A 20,428-nucleotide genomic window follows, 5' to 3' on the forward strand; every position below is an offset into this window, starting at 1 on the left:
ATGACCACAGTACACCAGTACACTAACGCTGAAAATATTGTATTGGTCAAATTAACCCCACAATTGATATTTAAACTGAATACATTAAGTAATGTGTTCATGCACGCCACCAACTCAATCATCAACTTTTCAGACGACACAACAGTAGTGGGCTTGATCACCAACAACGACGAGACAGCCTACAGGGAGGAGTTGAGGGCACTCAGAGTGTGGTGTCAGGAAAACAACCTCACACTCAACGTCAACAAAACAAATGAGATGATCGTGGACTTCAGGAAACAGCAGAGGGAGCACCCCCCATCCACATCGAAGGGACAGCAGTGGAGAAGGTGGAAAGTTTTAAGTTCCTGGGCGTACACATCACGGACAAACTGAAATGGTCCACCCACACAAACAGTGTGGTTAAGAAGGTGCAACAGCGCCTCTTCAACCTCAGGAGGCTGAAGAAATGTGGCCTGTCATCCAAAACCCTGACAAACCTTTACAGATGTACAATCTAGAGCATCCTGTCGGGATGATTCACAGCCTGATACGGCAACTGCATCGCCCTCAACCGCAAGGCAATCTAGAGGGTGGTGCGGTCTGCACAACGCATCACCGGGGGCAAACTACTTGCCCTCCATGACACCTACAGCACCCGATATCACAGGAAGGCCAAAAAGATCATCAAGGACAACAACCACCCGAGCCACTGCCTGTTCACATCGCTATCATCCAGAAGGCGAGATCAGTACAGGTGCATCAAAGCAGGGACCGAGAGATTGAAAAACAGCTTCTATCTCAAGGCCATCAGACTGTTAAATAGCCATCACTAACTCAGAGAGGCTGCTGCCTACACTGAGACCCAATCACTGGACACTTTAACAAATGGATCACTAGTCACTTTAAATAATGCCACTTTAATAATGTTACATATCTTACATTACTCATATCACATGTATATACTGTATTGAGACCCAATCACTGGACATTTTAGCAAATGGATCACTAGTCACTTTAAAACCTCTCTGGGATAGGGTCTAGTTTCCTGAATTTCTGCCTGACTGACGTGCCCAAAGTAAACTGCCTGTTACTCAGGCCCAGAAGCCAGGATATGCATATTATTGGTAGCATTGGATAGAAAACACTTTGAAGTTTCTACAACTGTTAGAATAATGTCTGAGACTATAACAGAATTGATATTGCAGGCAAAAATCCGAAGAAAAACCAGGGCCTGAGCTACAGGCAGTTTACTTTGGGCACGTCATTCAGGCGGAAATGGAGAAAAAAGGGGCCTAGCCCTAATTAAATAATGCCACTTTAATAATGTTTACGTATCTTACAATGCTCATATCACATATGTATATACTGTATTTTATACCATCTACTGCACCTTTCCTATGCCGCTCGGCCATCGCTCATCCATATACTTATATGTACATATTCTCATTCACCTCTTTAGATTTGTGTGTATTAGGTAGTTGTTGGGGAATTGTTAGATTACTTGTTAGATATTACTGCACTGTTGGAACTAGAAGCACAAGCATTTCGCTACACTCACATTAACATCTGCTAACCATGTGTATGTGACCAATACAATTTGATTTGATTTGATTTAAAGATAATTACCTGCTGCATTCAAAGATATCTTACCTACAGCACTAGACTAAACTTCACATGCGTCATCTTTGTGGTATTGAGAGATAAACATTTTAATGCTTTCACTGATAGAACATAAAGGAAGATAGTTCCTATATGACAGAGTGCTTGCTTTTTTATCCAACAGATCTTGTGTCCTTTCTGTCATCCTGTGAACCCCGTTCATTGCTGCTTGCAGCTATATTTTAACATTTTTATTCATATTTAAGGATCGCGTACAAGTTTGTAATCAAGGCATATGAAAGTTTACATTTTCAAGAGGCATTTCTGCAACATAAAAAAAAACATTCTACTGTGAAGTAAGAAATTTGGTCAAATGCCCAAGATCCTGAATCTGGTCAAAAATATCTCTAATATAATTTTTTATTTCTCTCTCTCTCTGTCTCTCAGCAGATCCATCCTTTGTTGTTGCAGGAGAGGAGGTCAGAGTTGTGTCAGGTTCGGCTACTACGACGCACCATCAGCGTCCCTGTGGAAACCAACTTCCACAGCCCAGAGTTCCACAGCCAGCTGTCCACTGAGAGCGGTGAGAACACACATAGTCAAACACACACACACACACACACACACACACACACACACACACACACACACACACACACAGAAAACTCAGTGCTTGTTTTTTGTAATACTCTTTGACATCCACTAGAGGGTGAGCTTGCATTCCTCCTCAAATCAGCTCTGGTTTTATCCTCTGACGATGAGGGGAAAGACAGTTGATTTGGAAAATCTGGTCTGAGATCAGGGAAAATAAATGTTATATTGCTTTGTCTTTCAGACCATGCAATTGTTTTAGGCAAAGTTGTGTCTCTACATTGTTTCTCTTCTTTCTCTAAATGTGTTTTCTTTCCCTTTAAATAATCTATTAAAGGAGTAGTTCAGTATTTTACAACTTGATGTTAGATGGTTCCTCACCCTGAAAGTAGTCTATGAGTCAGGGTAAATTTATTTTCAGTTCTATTTAAACAGCCATTACAAACTTCAGCTAACTTTAGCCAATGCTAGCTAAAAATCCAATGGAAGTGATGGGGGCATGTGAGCATGTTAAAAAAATACAAAATGATCAAAAAAAGAAGCGTCCTCTCACTGTCAACTGTGTTTATTTTCAGCAAACTTAATATGTGTAAATATTTGTATGAACATAACAAGACTCAACAACTGAGACATAAACTGAACAAGTTCCACAGACATGTGAATAACAGAAATGGAAAAATGTGTCCCTGAACAAAAGGGGGTCAAAATCAAAAGTAAAAGTCAGTATCGGGTGTGGCCACCAGCTGCATTAAGTGCTGCAGTGCATCTCCTCCTCCTGGACTCTACCATATTTGCCCGTTCTTGCTGTGAGATGTTACCCCACTCTTCCACAAAGGCACCTGCAAGTTCCCGGACATTTCTGAGGGGAATGGCCATAGCCCTCACCCTCCGATCCAACAGGTCCCAGACGTGCTCAATGGGATTGAGATCTGGGCTCTTTGCTGGCGATGGCAGAACACTGACATTCCTGTCTTGCAGGAAATCACGCACAGAACGAGCAGTATGGCTGGTAGCATTGTCATGCTGGAAGGTCATGTCAGGATGAGCCTGCAAGAAGGGTAACACATGAGGGAGGAGGATGTCTTCCCTGTAACGCACAGCGTTGAGATTGCCTGCAATGACAACAAGCTCAGTCCGATGATGCTGTGACTCACCGCCCCAGACGATGACGGACCCTCCACCTCCAAATAAATCCTGCTTCAGAGTACAGGCCTCGGTGTAACGCTCATTCCTTCGACGATAAATGCGAGTTCGACCATCACCCTTGGTGAGACAAAACTGCGACTCGTCAGTGAAGAGCACTTTTTGCCAGTCCTGTCTGGTCCAGCGACGGTGGGTTTGTGCCCATAGACGACGTTGTTGCCGGTGATGTCTGGTGAGGACCTGCCTTACAACAGGCCCACAAGCCCTCAGTCCAACCTCTCCTAGCCTATTGTGGACAGTCTGAGCACTGATGGAGAGATTGTGCATTCCTGGTGTAACTCGGGCAGTTGTTGTTGCCATCCTGTCCCTGTCCCGCATGTGTGATGTTCGGATGTACCGATCCTGTTGTTACACATGGTCTGCCACTGCGAGGACGATCAGCTGTCCATCCTGTCTCCCTGTAGCTCTGTCTTAGGCATCTCACATTGCAATTTATTGCCCTGGCCACATCTGCAGTCCTTATGCCTCCTTGCAGCATGGGCATCTTTCTTTTGGTGTTTTTCAGAGTCAGTAGAAAGTCCTCTTTAGTGTCCTAAGTTTCCATAACTGTGACCTTAATTGCCTACCGTCTGTAAGCTGTTAGTGTCTTATCGACCGTTCCACAGGTGCATGTTCATTAATTGTTTATGGTTCATTGAACAAGCATGGGAAACAGTGTTTAAACCCTTTACAATGAAGATCTGTGAAGTTATTTGGATTTTTACTAATTATCTTTGAAAGACAGGGTCCTGAAAAATTGACATTTCTTTTTTTGTAGAGTTTATGTGCAAGAAATGTTTTATGTGCAAGAAAAAAAAGGAGTTTTTTTCCAAATCACCTGAAATCATTTCCAGATTTGGTTTGATGTTACTTATTAAAGGAGGTTTGGCCATAAAAAAAAAACATGCTCACATGCCTCATCACTTCCACTGATGTTTAGCTAGCGGTTTAGCTATACTACTTACATGGCGAGGAACCATCTAACATCAAGTTGTAATATACAGTGATTGCTCCACTAAAAGTTTTGCGATTATGCTGTGGGACTTAGAGGTCATTTGCAGTTTAGTACGGTACCCTGCATCACTGCTTCATTGCTCCAGACCACCACAAGGGGGAGTTAGAGCACTGATTATGCTTTTGGGTCCTACTGTGTCTCTAACTGACAATGAATGGGCTACATAAACCTAAATAGAAACTAATAATTGTGCACGACTTCAGTATTACTTACCAAAACTGTTGTTACACTAAGGTTTTTATTATTTTATTTTGTTAGCATTATTTTGGTTTTACTGTAGTGCTGTAGGCCACTCCCGACCGGACGCGTTATACAGCGCCTGAGTGAACTACTCCTTTAAGTGTGTATTTTTAGATTGACAGCCTAACACCTTGTTTTAACAAGGCATTTATCCTCTCTATGAAGCTGAGGAGAACATTGTCCTAAAATAAGCCCAACAGTTTACCTTAACAATGCCTTGGGGATGTCTCTGTCTCAGGAAGTTTACATCAGCAATGTCTGCACAGTGTCCCTTTAATTCAGTAAGAGTATATTAACTTTGGCTCAACCCTTAATCAACTTTTTGTCAGAAATGTTGTCCCACCAATAGTGTCTGAACAGTTTCTTGATAAAGTGTCAACACATGTTCATCCCACTCACTGTCTACCTCCCTTATCAACTTTTAGAAACATTGTATAACATTGTAACAGCATCGGCCTAAAACGTTTTGATTGTATGCAATAGTAGGCAAGCAGGCGAGGTATCTTTGGCTTGTACTACAATATGTAATCACGTATGTGGTACGTTGTTCTCTATATCAAAAGTACTGAGTTGTTTCTGAGTTGGTTGTCAGTGTGTTACTGTTATCCCTCCAATCCCAGGCCTTATTGCAGTGGGTGGCATGGTCATCAGCTTGGCACGGTTGTGTAAGTGTTTTGTGTGTGTTGTGAAAACCTTGTGTGCTTACCCAGCAATTATGGGCACTGTTGGGGGGCACTGTCAGGTGCGCTACAGCAACATCTTTGGTGGTGTCGGCAAATAAACGCTTGTTTACCCCCCTCACAAAATACAGGTAGGTAGTACGGACTATTAGAGTTCTTAGAGTAGCCATTTAGTTGTTTGATGCTTTAGTTAGTTGCATTTTCGGAAAAAGAGGAGGAACTCTAGCACCGGTAACACAGCTTTCTCTCTCTCTCTCTCTCTCTCTCTCTCCTCATCTCTTTCACTCTCTCTCTCTCCTCATCTCTTTCTCTCTCTCTTTCTCACTCTCTCTCTCTCTCTCTCTCTCTCCTCATCTCTTTCACTCTCTATCTCTCTCCTCATCTCTTTCAATTCAATTCAATTGACTTTATTGACATGGCAAGTTCATTATTACTTACATTGTCAAAGTATACATATCGAAAAATCAAAATCAAATATATATGTATATATATACAAAATATATATATATTTATATATAAATAAATGGTGGGACCAACAGCAATAATAGTAGTAGTGTACATGGGATTACCATTAACAACAACTACAACAACAATATTAATCAGAACAACAATACATTAAATCAATGGTAGTAGACCAGTGTCAATATGACTTGAGAAGACATATGACCTGGTATGAAAGACAAAACAAAACTAAGCTAAATGGGAAATATTATCAACATTACTTTGCATTTTTCACTGGCTGTCCCTCAGGTTGTGGCAGGAGGACACATATTTGGCTGCCAAAATTGCACATTTTGCCTTTTCACCCAATAAATATTTGATTTTTTCTTCATCTTTTATAGTTTCAAATTCTTTGTATTGAGTTATAATTTTGGGAAAGAAATATGCTCTTAGGTCTGAGTATTTGTCACAGTGTAGTAGGAAATGCACCTCTGTCTCTACCTCTCCCCTGGAGCAGAGTGAGCACAGCCTGTCCTCTCTGGGCAGCCAGGTTTGTCTGTGACGACCGGTCTCTATAGCCAGACTGTGCTCACTGAGTCTGTACCTAGTCAATGTTTTCCTCAGTTTTCTATCAGTCACAGTGGTCAGATAGTCTGCCACCATGTACTGTCTGTTTAGAGCCAAATAGCATTGAAGTTTACTTTGATTTTTTGTGGTGTCTTTCCAATAGGTTATATATTTTTCTTTTGGTTTTGTGATGATTTGGTTGGGCCAGATTTTCTGAGGGCTGTCCCGAGGCTCTATGGGGTTGGTTTGGGTTGGTGAACTGAGCCTCAGAACCAGCTGGCTGAGGGGACTCTTCTCTGGTTTAATCTCTTGACATTGTAGAGCTGTGTGATGGAATGTTTTAGGGTCACTTGTTTTTAGATGGTTGTAAAATTTGATGGCTCTTTTTTCTATTCGAATGAGGAGGGGGTATTGGCCCAATTCTGCCCTACATGCGTTATTTGGAGTTTTTCTTTGTACTTGCAATACAGTCTTGCAAAACTCTGCATGCAATATTTCAGTTGGATGTTTGTCCCATTTAGTAAATTCATTATTAGAGAGTGGACCCCATACTTCACTGCCATATAGAGCAATTGGTTCTATAACTGATTGAAAAATTTTGAGCCAGATTCTAATTGGAATTTCAATTTTGATGTTCCTTTTAATGGCATAGAATGCTCTTCTTGCTTTGTCTCTCAGCTCATTCACAGCCATGTGAAAGCTACCTGTGTTGCTGATATTTAGTCCTAGATATGTGTAGTTTTTGGTGTGTTCTAATAGAACTGTGTCCAAATAGAATTTATATTTGTCATCCTTATTTCCCGACCTTTTTTGGAATATCATTATATTTGTTTTTTTTAGGTTAACGGTCAGAGCCCAGGTCTGACAGAACCTGTGAAGACGATCTAGGTGCTGCTGTAACCCCTCTTTAGTGGGAGACAGCAGCACCAGGTCATCTGCGTACAGCAGACACTTGATTTCAGTGTTGTATAGGGTGATACCAGGTGCTGCCGATTCTTCTAATGTTTTTGCCAATTCATTAATGTAGATGTTAAATAATGTTGGACTTATTGGGCAGCCCTGTTTCACTCCCCGCCCCTGAGAGAAGAAGTCTGTTTGCTTGTTGCCAATTTTAACCGCACATTTGTTTTTAGTGTACATTGATTTAATAAAATCATGTTTTCCCTCCAATACCACTTTCTATTAGTTTATAAAAAAGACCTTCGTGCCAAATTGAATCAAATGCTTTCTTGAAATCTACAAAACACGAGTAGATTTTGCCTTTGTTTTGGTTAACTTGTTTATCAATTAGAGTGTGGAGGGTGTAAATGTGGTCTGTTGTACGATAATTTTTTAGAAATCCAATCTGGCTTCTGCTCAGGACGTTGTGTTCGTCAAGGAAATGATGTAGTCTGCTATTTATAATACTGCAGAGAATTTTCCCCAAGTTGCTGTTAACGCAAATTCCTCTGTAATTATTTGGGTCAAATTTGTCTCCATTTTTATAGATTGGTGTGATCAATCCCTGGTTCCAAATATCGGGGAAAATACCTGCAGTGAGGATAATGTTGAAGAGTTTGAGTATAGCCAATTTGAATTTGTGGTCTGTATATTTGATCATTTCATTTAAAATACCATCAGCACCACAGGCCTTTTTGGGTTGGAGATTGCATAGTTTTTCCAATAATTATTCTTCTGTAATTGGGGTATCCACAGGATTCTGATAGTCTTTGACTGCTAATTCAAGGATTTGTAATTTTTCTTGTATATCTTTTTGTTCTGGGCTCTTTGTTATATTGCTGTAGAGGTTTGCAAAGTGATTTCTCCACATATCCCCATTTTGGATAGCCAATTCCTCATGATGAGGTTTGTTTAATTTATTCCAATTCTCCCAGAAGTGGTTTGATTCTATGGATTCCTCAATTCCAACCAGCTGATTTCTAATGTGCTGTTCCTTTTTTGTTCTTAGGGTGCGTTTGTATTGCTTCAGTGTTTCCCCATATTGAAGGCGTATATTTTTGTTGTCTGGTTCTCTGTGTTTTTGATTAGATATATTTCTCAATTACTTTCTTAGATTTTTGCAATCATTATCAAACCATTTTTCATTATCTGTTATTTTTGGTTTGCTCTTATGCTTCTTTAGATTAGCCAAGGAGGCTAATTTGTCAAATATAAAGTTTATGTTCCTAACGGCCAAATTTACACCTTCATTGCTGTAGGAGAATGTTAAGGCTAAAAAGTTGTCCAGGAGAGATTGTATTTTTTGGCTACTAATTGCTTTTTGGTAGATGTCTGTACTGTTTGCACTCCATCTATAGGCTTGTTTAGTACCATGTAATTTATTGGGCCGTGATGCTTCATGGTTGGGTTCTGCTCTTCTCAGATACACTGTGATTTTACTGTGGTCTGAGAGAGGTGCTAGTGGGCTGACTGTGAAGGCTCTGAGAGACTCTGGGTTTAGGTCGGTGAGGAAGTAGTCTACAGTGCTGCTGCCAAGGGATGAGCTGTAGGTGTAACTACCAAAAGAGTCTCCTCTCAGCCTGCCATTGACTATGTACAGACCCAGTGTTCGACAGAGCCTCAGGAGCTGTACTCCGTTTTTGTTTTTCACTTTGTCATAGTTGTTTCTGTGGGGGTATGTGGGGAGGGAAAGGTTATTGCTTCCTGGTAGGTGTTTATCCCCATGACTGTTAATAGTGTCTTGTTCTTCTGCTATTCTAGCGTTCAGGTCTCCACAGACCAGTACGTTGCCTTGGGCCTGAAAGTGACTAATTTCCCCCTCTAGAATGGAGAAGCTCTCTTCATTGAAGTAGGGTGACTCTGAGGGGGGAATGTATGTGGCACAGAGGAAGACATTTTTATCTGTCAAGATAGCCTCCTTGTTGATTTTTAACCAGATAAAGGATTCTCCTGTTTTGATCAATTCGATTGAATTAATTAGTTCAGATTTATACCATATTAACATTCCCCCTGAGTCTCTGCCCTGTTTGATTCCTTTTAATTTAGTGGATGGTATGATTATCTCCCTATAACCTAGTGGACAGCCAGTGGAAACATCACCTCTGCACCATGTTTCCTGTAGTACTACAATATCAACATCATCAATTTCTTTCAGGAAGTCTGGGTTTCTGCTCTTTAGCCCAAAAGCAGAGGACTTCAATCCTTGTATATTCCAACATGCAACGTAAAAAGACTTCATAACTTTTTTTTTCTTTTTCTTTTCTTTACCTTTCAAAATGAGACAAACACTCACAATCCAAGAAGAACCATTAAAACAGGATTTTTCAATTAAAGTAAACTCTTTCTCTCTCTCTCTTCCTCACTCTCTCTCTCTCCCTCTCTCTCTCTGTATCTCTCTCCTCATCTCTTTCTCTCTCTCTCTCTTTCTCACTCTCTCTCTCTCTCTCTCTCTCTCTCTCCTCATCTCTTTCTCACTCTCTCTTTCTGTGTCTCTCAAACACCAGGTGTGCATTTGAAGTCTCAAACGGTAAAACTCATCTTGATCAAAATCAATGTGTGGGTCAAAAGGACACATTCAATGAAATTAAGTATTGATTTGTGAAATGATCTCACGTCATTGCACTGTTCTGTCACTGAGGGGAGTGGTGTTTTCAATCAGAAAGCAGTAGAGATGGTTCTTTGATCTGTGTGTGTGTGTGTGTGTGTGTGTGTGTGTGTGTGTGTGTGTGTGTGTGTGTGTGTGTGTGTGTGTGTGTGTGTGTGTGTGTGTGTGTGTGTGTGTGTGTGTTTCTGGTGCGAGAGAGAGAGAGAGAGAGAGAGAGAGAGAGAGAGAGAGAGAGAGAGAGAGAGAGAGAGAGAGAGAGAGAGAGAGAGAGAGAGAGAGAGAGAGAGAGAGAGAGAGAGAGAGAGAGAGAGATGCTACAAATGTTCTTGAAACCCTTTCAGAAATAAGAATGACTTTGCAGGATAATGAACAACAACAATTCAACAACAACAACAACAACAATTCCAAGTGGTCAAAGGAACATTCATATCTGCTTGACTGGAGAGAGGATATGTGTGTAACCGTATGCTGACCTCTTTGTCTCTTGCTCTCTCTCTCTCTCTCTCTCTTTTTCTCTCTCTCATTCACACATACACACACATACATACACAGAGTTGGGTAGGTTACTTTCTAAATGTAATCCGTTACAGTTACTAGTTACCTGTCCGAAATTGTAATCAGTAATGTAACTTTTGTGTTACCCTTACTAAGTAACGCAATCTGATTACATTCAGTTACTTTTAGATTACTTCCCCTTAAGACATTGGAAGAAGACAAAAATGTCTTATCAATTGAACAACATCTATTGCAGGATAAATCAATGTTAAAGTTTATAGCTGGCCATATATGGATGTTACATTTTACTTTATGGGTTGGTTATGTAGGCTTCTTCTAACCCATCGCTTTCTACCACATATAATAATACGATTAAATTATATCATTACATTACAAACCAAAGTCTATCAGAATTCCAGTCATTCCAATAAATGTTATACCATTTGATCTTCAAGAATAGGACTTGGAAATATGGAAGTATAGATTAGCCAAATTGTTTTATCTGAGCATAATCCCAAAACTAAGGATTTATTACCCAGCCCAAATCTGTTGTTTATGATTTTGTTGTCATGGAGGACCAATTGGGCCCATGGATTCGAGTTGAAAAATATATTCTGCGCTCATGGAATGGCATGCTTTGAGCACTACTGAAAAATGCTATATACATGTGAAAAATGAATGCCATATTCTGAATTTGCTATATATAATGTTTAACTTTTTGTTGGTGATACTGATTTATTGATCATATGCAGCTGATGGCAAGTCCACAGATGAAACAATAACAAAACATGTACCCTGCCTCTGTTTTGGTAAAAAGCTGAGGGATGGGCCTGGAGAAATGTAACCTCTCTCAGATTAATAGACAGAGCTATGGATGCAAGGACTGACCATCCATGATAACATGGTTAAAACAATAATTTTGATATGAGGCTATACAGCGTTTGTTTACATTGACAGGGTTCACAAACATTGGAGAAAAACAAGCTAATATTTTGGGTTCTCGTGGAGTGTGACAGTTGAACTAAGATCATGAGGCATTTATAAGTTACATTCCTTAAGATGTCCAAAAGTGTAACGATGTGCGCTGAGAGTCGGGAAGCGAGTTCAGGGAGTGAGTGTTTTAATAAATGAAACAATAAACACGTAACACAAACAACGCACTGACATGAAAACAGAGTCAATAACACCTGAGGAAAGAACCAAGGGGAGTGACAGATATAGGGAAGATAATCAAGGAGGTGATGGAGTCCAGGTGAGTGTCATGAGGCGCTGGTGCGCGAGACGATGGTGACAGGTGTGCGGGATAATCAGCAGCCTGATGACCTAGAGGCCGGAGAGGGAGTATACGTGACAGAAAATGGATGTAGCAACTACAGATTGCCCCTTTAAGTCTATCAAAAGTGTGTGAGTTTAAGCATGTGTCCAGTAGGCTTATAGATGTATTTATTTTTATCAGCATGAATTAGGTTGAGCATTAAAAGCCCCACTTTTATTCCATAGGCTGGGATCCGCAGTATGCAGCTGTGAGAGCGCATTCTTCACCGGCTGTCCACTGGTTTCAAAAACAATGATTGATAGGCAGCTTAAACGTCTTGAATTGAATCATTATTGGGTTCAAATACACATTTAGATTTGAGAACAGCCATCCACAACAACCACAATCCGTACGGCGCAAATAGCTAAATGAGAGAGCAGCAGTGTTATTCTCATCAATGCGCCATGTAGATATCAATAATAAGTGATATCCATATCGCCGTAGACTACACCACTGCTGTCGTCCTTACCTCCAAGCGTTTATTCAATTTGGATAATCTTTGGATGCAGACAGCAGTCGCACCATTGGAAGACATATCTTGGACTGTAGCCTACAAAAGCCTACTCCTGCTCTTTTCCCACGATCTATCAAACACATTTGGTGTGACTTGAGGTCAGACTCGCTCATGTGGAACAAATTTAAAACTTTCTCCTGTTTTCAGTGCTGATTTGAATGTCATTGAGAAAACAGAGAAGTGTCAAAGATTTCTTTGAATTCAGAAGTAATCCTCGAAGTAATCATCTAGTTTTTCAAAAGTATTTACAATCCGGTTACAATATTTTTGCTTGTAACGTAACGGATTACAGTTACCGTTTTTTGTAATCCCTTACATGTAACAGATTACATGTAATCCGTTACTTCCCAACCCTGTACATACACACACTCACTCACTGTGGTGAATCATGTGCTATGCCACGTCTCTGGGATTATGTTCAGTTGGTTTCTCATGTGTGTGATGCATAGCACTGGGGTCAGTGCTTCAGTCAGTGGGTCCATTGTTATGGATGAAAGCAGTGCTGTATTCACTGTTCTGGGTTCAGCCCTTTATCTCAAGTGTTATGTAAAAAAAAAAATGACGTAACGCCTCTCTTCTTCCTCTCCTCTTCTCTCCCTCTTTTCGACCCTCTGTTATCCACTGGATGAGGTTGATACGTTGTTGTTTACGACCTCTTGTCTCTTCCCTTCTCTTGGAGATGTTTCCGTTCGCACACACACGTGTGTGTGTTCACTTGTTTATGTGTAGAAGCGTGTGTGTGGTGTTCCAGTGAAATTCCAGGTGAGAGCCACTAATTAGACGTCATTAGTTAAAGTTCTCTCCAGACAGCTCTCCACTCCAGATGTTAACGTTCAAGTCATCCCCCCCTCAATCCCTCCCTCCCTCATCCCTCCTGCTAGTATATTTTAGTCTGTCTTGTCCTTGTCAGGGGTTACAGCATATCAGATAGGGAGACTCAATGTTTTTAAAACCTATTGTCTTCTCCTACATTCAAGCCCATTCTTTAACTTCACTTTTCATTAACCAATATTCCTCTATTCACAGGTATGTCCTGCAGTCCCTTTCTGGCCTGTTGATCCCAGTCTTTTCAGTCTGCTCACTATGATGCTCTCTAGTAGTGCAGTGTATTAACACACTGGGCTTTGTGCTCCTGGCCCACACAGGTCTGCAACTGTGCGTTTCAGTTCACTGGGCAGCCAAAGAGGTAGAGGAAATAAATGTCCAGAGACTCGTGGGCTAACAGAGACTCATATGGGCTAACATAGAGAGAAACTCCCCTGACTGGCCTCTCAAACTGGTCCCCTATGACTCCTTCACCTCTCTCTTTCTCTCTTTCTCTCTTTCTCTCTCTCTCTCTCTCTCTCTCTCTCTCTCTCTCTCTCTCTCTCTCTCTCTCTCTCTCTCTCTCTCTCTCTCTCTCTCTCTCTCTCTCTCTCTCTCTCTCTCTCTCTCTCTCTCTCTCTCTCTCTCTCTAATACAAAGTCAATTTGTATTAGTCACATGCGCCGAATACAGGTGTAGAACTTACAGTGAAATGCTTACTAACAAGCCCCTAACCAACAATGCAGTTTTACGAATAAGAAATAAAAGTAACAAGTAGTTAAAGAGCAGCAGTAAAATGACAATAGCGAGACTATATACAGGGGGGATGAGGGAGGGAGGGGTAATTGAGGTAATTGAGGTAACATGTACATGTAGGTAGAGTTATTAAAGTGACTCTGCATAGATAATAACAGAGAGTAGCAGCGGTGTAAAATAGGGGCGGGGGGGGGGGTGGCAATGTAAATAGTCTGGGTAGCCATTTGATTAGATGTTCAGAAGTGTTATGGCTTGGGGGTAGAAGCTGTTTAAAAGTCCCTTGGACCTAGACTTGGCGCTCCGGTACCGTTTGCCATGCGGTAGCAAAGAGAACAGTCTATGACTAGGCTGGCTGGAGTCTTTGACCATTTTTAGGGCCTTCCTCTGACACCGCCTGGTATAGAGGTCCTGGATGGCAGGAAGCTTGGACCCAGTGATGTACTGGGCCATAAGGACTACCCTCTGTAGTGCCTTGCGGTCGGAGGCCGAGCAGTTGCCATAACAGGCAGTGATGCAACCAGTCAGGATGCTCTCGATGGTGCAGCTGTTGACCCTTTTGAGGATCTGAGGACCCATGACAAATCTTTTCAGTCTCCTGAGGGGGAATATGTTTTGTCGTGCCCTTTTCAGGACTGTCTTGGTGTGCTTGGACCATGTTCGTTTGTTGGTGATATGGAAACCAAAGAACTTGGAGCTCTCAACCTGCTCCACTACAGCCCCGTCGATGAGAATGGGGGTGTGCTCGGTCCTCCTTTTCCTGTAGTCCACAACCATCTCCTTTGTCTTGATCACTTTGAGGTAGAGGTTGTTGTCCTGGCACCACATGGCCAGGTCTCTGACCTCCTCCCTATAGGCTGTCTCGTCATTGTCGGTGATCAGGCCTACCACTGTTGTGTCATCGGCAAACTTAATGATGGTGTTGGAGTCATGCCTGGCCGTGCAGTCATGAGTGAACAGGGAGTACAGGAGAGGACTGAGCACGCACCACTGAAGGGCCCCTGTGTGGAGGATCAGCTTGGTGGATGTGTTGTTGCCTACCCTTACCACCTAGGAGTGGCCCATCAGGAAGTCCAGGATCCAGTTGCAGAGGGAGGTGTTTAGTCCCAGGGTCCTTAGCTTACTGATGAGCTTTGAGGGCACTGTGGTGTTGATCGCTGCACCTTGGTCCGTCCTTTATGACGATCGTGACAGTTGATAATGTCACGACTCCGTGAAGCATAAACACTACCGTTCAAAAGTTTGTCCATTAAAATAGCATCAAATTGATCAGAAATACAAAACACCAGTCTACATGTCAACAGTGAAGAGGCCATTCTGGGATGCTGGCCTTCTAGGCAGAGTTCCTCTGTCGAGTGTCTGTGTTTTTTTGCTCATCTTAATCTTGTATTTTTATTGGCCAGTCTGAGATGTGGCTTTTTCTTTGCAACTCTGCCTAGAAGGCCAGCATCCCGGAGTCGCCTCTTCACTGTTGACAATGAGACTGGTGTTTTGCGGGTACTATTTAATGAAGCTGCCAGTTGAGGACTTGTGAGGCGTCTGTTTCTCAAACTAGACACTCTAATGAACATGTCCTCTTACTCAGTTTTGCACCGGGGCCTCCCACTCCTCTTTCTATTCTGGTTAGAGCCAGTTTGTGCTGTTCTGTGAAGGGAGTAGTACACAGCGTTGTACGAGATCTTCAGTTTATTGGCAATTTCTCGTATAAAATAGCCTTCATTTCTCAGAACAAGAATAGACTGACAAGTTTCAGAAGAAAGTTCTTTGTTTTTGGCCATTTTGAGCTTGTAATCGAACCCACAAATGCTGATGTTCCAGATACTCAACTAGTCTAAAGAAGGCTAGTTTTATTGCTTCTTTAATCAGAACAACAGTTACACAAACGTTCCAAAAGTAACACAAACATAGGCACAGACACAAGCATAAACACACATGATAACATACACACTATGCATGCACGTACACATGGATTTTGCATTGTAGATATGTGGTAGTGGAGCATGGGCCTGAGGGCACACACTTAGTGTGTTGGGAATTCTGTAATGAATGTATTGTAATGTTTTTCAAATTGTATAACACCCTTAGTTTTGACGGACCCCATAATGAATACAAATACAAAAAGAATAAAGACATTTCAAATGCCATCTCTCTATCTCTCCCTCTCTCTCTCTCTCTCTCTCCCTCTCACTGTGGGGGTGTGAGAGAGAGGTGGTAGGAGAGTTTTTTGGTTAGATATGTGGATGGGTAATACTGTTAGGTAAACAGTAACCTAGTACGGCAGGCCGTTACCCTTCAAGCATTTTTATCTGCATTTGATTAACAGTTTAGGGGCTGGTTTCCCAGGCCCAAATTAAGCCCACTCCTGAATGTGAAAGCATTATCAAAGGAAAATCTCCTTTGAAAGTAGGAGGACTAGGCTAAATCTGGGTCCAGGAAACCATCTGACCCTAGTCTGTGGAAGCACAGACTCGGCAGAATAAACTGTCTTGTCTTGTTTATGAAACCTGGGGATGGAGGTCTGAGGTACAGTACATAAACACATCACTAACGAACAGGTTTCTGAACGTGCTCCAAAAACATCCCTTTATTCATTCCATTGCCTCTGCCCTTCAGTCTCCAAACTGGAGAATGACAGACAGCAGCACTTAGCAACAGGTCACTATAAACTCTGCAAACCCTATAAACACTCACGCTATTGGCCAAATATGGAGGTGAAAGATATTCAAAAAAATGAAGTGTTTTTGGCACCTACTCTACGTGATTTAGCATTATACCTCTTCATTCGTTTTAACTGCAAATGTTAGACATAGATGGGAGATTAAATAAAAACAGTGAAAGGAATCAGGGAGAGTTGAGCCGACTCCTGCCTCTGAATGGAAAGTCAAGTGAGAGGCTGCTGTTTCTTGTTCCTTTGAAGTTCAAGGAGTTCCAGCGTAAACACAGAAGAGATGGGGACTATACTGTCACACTCCTTCTGAATGCACTGTACATACCGTGGAATGGTATCCCTTCTCCCAGTCTCTTTAGAGCAGGGATGGGCAACTTTGAGGTGGGTTGGGGCCCCACAAAGTCTGAACTCATCGTGAGTGGCTGCAGTGGCACGTCCATACCCACACATGCAGTCATAGCTGGCCGTAGCTATCTCTGTCATTTTGATGTTCAAAAGAAAAGTTACACTGTATCTTTAAGATCAGAAAGCGAGAGAGAAATAGAGAGAGAGAGAGAGAGAGAGAGAGAGAGAGAGAGAGAGAGAGAGAGCAGAGCAGTGTACGTAGCACACGGAGACATTAGCAGAGCTCTCTATCTGCCCTAGGCTACCACATGTGTCTGTTACTGTAACCCCCAACCACCCTGTAAAGCCCAACATGGAGCCAGACACCAGCACAACACAACAGGAGGGACACACTGGTAAGTATGTGTGTGTGTGTGTGTGTGTGTGTGTGTGTGTGTGTGTGTGTGTGTGTGTGTGTGTGTGTGTTCTTGCAAGACAGAGAGATGGGAGTGAGAGAGAGAGTGAGAGAGAGTGAGAGAGAGTGAGAGAGAGAGAGTGAGAGAGAGAGTGAGAGAGAGAGAGAGAGAGAGAGAGAGAGAGAGAGAGAGAGAGAGAGAGAGAGAGAGAGAGAGAGAGAGAGAGAGAGAGAGAGAGAGAGAGAGAGAGAGAGAGAGAGAGAGAGAGAGAGAGAGAGAGAGAGAGAGAGAGAGAGAGAGAGAGAGAGAGAGAGAGAGAGAGGTGAAGGAGTTATAGGGGACCAGGTTGAGAGGCCAGTCAGGGGAGTTTCTCTCCCATATGAGTCTCTGTTAGCCCACGAGTCTCTGGACATTTATTTCCTCTACCTCTCTGGCTGCCCAGTGAACTGAAACGGTTGCCTCAGAGGGAGGAAGAGAGCGAGATAGAGGGAGACAGAGGATATTGATGTGACGAGACGTTAACAAGCTGTTGCAGTTCAAGATGTCTCCCTTAGTTTTGTCTGTCTTTCAGATGGGATCTGATGTCACTGTTACAGTACATTATTGCTCTCCATTGTGTTGCTGTGTGTCTGTAGGGAGAAATAACGTTTGATTTCTCATTTTAAATGTCCAGGGAAAAGCAAGAGTGGATGATCCCCTAAATGATAGGGGAGGTGCTGTCCTAACGGAATAGTAAACTCATGTGTGTTTTATACCCATTCAATCATTAGAAGCATAGTTAGTGTATGACTTTGTTTATTTTTTTCATAAGCTCAAGTTGAATGAACAGAAGAGAAGAGAGGAGAGCCCTTTCTCTTTGCAGGCTGTGAGTCTGTGAGTGTGTCTTTTCTCTCCTGTGTTGCTGTTCTGAGAGAGAGCCTTGGCCTTGGCTGAGGCTTCTCTCTTCTCCTGTCTGTTCCCTTTGAACAGCGCCCGGTGAACAGAATAATTTAGTGTGGCAGACGTGAGATCTCTGTAGGTGTACTGTTTCAGTTCAAAAGCACTATGTTAATTTGACAGTTATGTGAATCCCGATAACTGTGTGGGAGTTGGCGTGTGTGGGTGTACACGTGAGAGCGAGATGGAGAGCGAGATGGAGAGCGAGACAAACAGAGAGAGGGAGAGAGAGAAAGAGAAAGACAGAGTTATGTACACAAATAAACTGTGCGAACTCAGTTAATGTGTTCTCTCTCTCTGTCTCTCTCTGTCTCTCTCTGTCTCTCTCTGTCTCTCTCTGTCTCTCTCTGTCTCTCTCTGTCTCACTCTGTCTCTCTCTGTCTCACTCTGTCTCACTCTGTCTCACTCACTCACTCACTCACTCACTCACTCACTCACTCACTCACTCACTCACTCACTCACTCACTCACTCACTCACTCACTCACTCACTCACTCACTCACTCACTCCCTCCCTCCCTCCCTCCCTCCCTCGCTCGCTCGCTCTCTCTCTCTCTCTCACTCCCTCGCTTTTCCTTTCACTCCCTCATTCTTTCTCTCAGTTTTTTGTACCTGTTACACCAACGTCGGGACAGTTAAACTGTAAAAAAAAAGAAAAAGAAGTATGCTTCATTAGCAGGGCAAGACATTTTCAGACCGTCTGTACTGCGTGCGTTGTAACTACCGTGGTTTAATGCAGTGAAGGTCTGCCGATGTTTTGGACACTTTTGGTGAAGATGTGCTTTGTCAAGAAGTTGCTTTCTGTACCCATAAGTGTCTATATATTCATGACCTACAGTATGTGTGTGCGTGTGCGTGCGTGTGTGTGTGCGCGCGTGAGCGTGTGTGTGTGTGTGTGTGTGTGTGTGTGTGTGTGTGTGTGTGTGTGTGTGTGTGTGTGTGTGTGTGTGTGTGTACCCTTCTCAGCCCGTTGGAAGAGACTGTGCTGCTCTCCTCTCCTCTGGAGGAATGTGGTTAGGAGAATGAGTCAACTCAGTCTACTTACTGGGTTACACAGTCTCCCAATACCACTGCAGCCAGCCCTGTCCAGCCCTTCTCTCGCTCGTAGGCCAACAAGCCATAATAACAAGCCTCTCTTTTGGTTTTGTTTAGCCTAGCTGGCAGCTTCAACTTACTCCATGTGGCGAGGCCATCTTTCACTTATAGTAGCAGCTGATCCATCCTGGCTGTTGGCAACTGCTATTCATCAACTGATGAATGAATAGATTAAATGAATGAATATTTGATTGTCCCTTGGGGAAATGTGTCTGTTAATGAGTACTTCTTAATATCAACCGTTTTTGGTCTTTTGGACTTCAGGAAATGTGCACTTGTTGAGTTGAGGGAGATCTACACTAGGAAGCCAACTCTCACCTATGATTATGACCTAGAGTTTTGCCTGGCCGTTGACCACATGACCTAACACGTACAAACTCCAGACCCATGATTTGAAGCAGGTGGCCTGAGGTTGCCATCCATGAAATAACTGACGCAGCATCAGCAACACCTGACAACCCATCCCAACAACGCTCATGTTCTTCGATGTATTCAACCTTTTGTGATCGCTTCGTGTCTCACAACGTCCATGGTTTCTAGAGTGTTGGAAGGGACAGAGGCGAGTGTGGATCGGAGACTAATCTTTGTGACATGTTCTAATTTCTTCCTCACACCCCATTGATTGTGATCTGTAATTTGGCATTTGTTTTAAGTAAATGAGCTCCCACTGGTTTGGGAGCCTGGCAGTAATTTACTGGTTGAACATTTGCTTTGCACCCTGCCAATGCCAGAGTCAGATGGGACACGATATGGTCGTGTACAAGTACAAACGCTTTACAACTTCACTAACAGAGAGAGGCTAGGAGAGAGAAAAAGACAGAGGACAGAGAACGCTGACATAGATGCTGAGAGAGAGAACAGGAAAGAAAGAGGAGAGAGAGAGAAAGGGGGTACAGGGGCATCAGGAGTACACTCTTACAAAAAAAGGTTCAAAGTAGAACCATACAAGGTTCTTCGGTTTGTCCCCATAGAGGAACCCTTTTTGGTGCTGGGTAGAACTTTTTGTAGACGGTTTTATTTACACTGGTCCCATGTTTACACGGGTCCCATGTTTACACTGGTCCCAAATGTTGTGCACAAATGTGTTTACATCCCTGTTAGTACGTACTTCTCCTTTGCCAAGAAGGGGGTGCCCGATTGGCGCAGCAGTCTAAGGCACTGCATCTCAGCGCTTGAGGTGTCACTACAGACACCCTGGTTCAATTCCAGGCTGTATCGCAACCGGCTGTGATTGGGAGTCCCATAGGGCGGTGCACAATTGGCCCAGCG

This window comes from Salvelinus namaycush, chromosome 26 (genome assembly GCF_016432855.1).
Source record: "Salvelinus namaycush isolate Seneca chromosome 26, SaNama_1.0, whole genome shotgun sequence".
Lineage (NCBI taxonomy): Eukaryota > Metazoa > Chordata > Actinopteri > Salmoniformes > Salmonidae > Salvelinus > Salvelinus namaycush.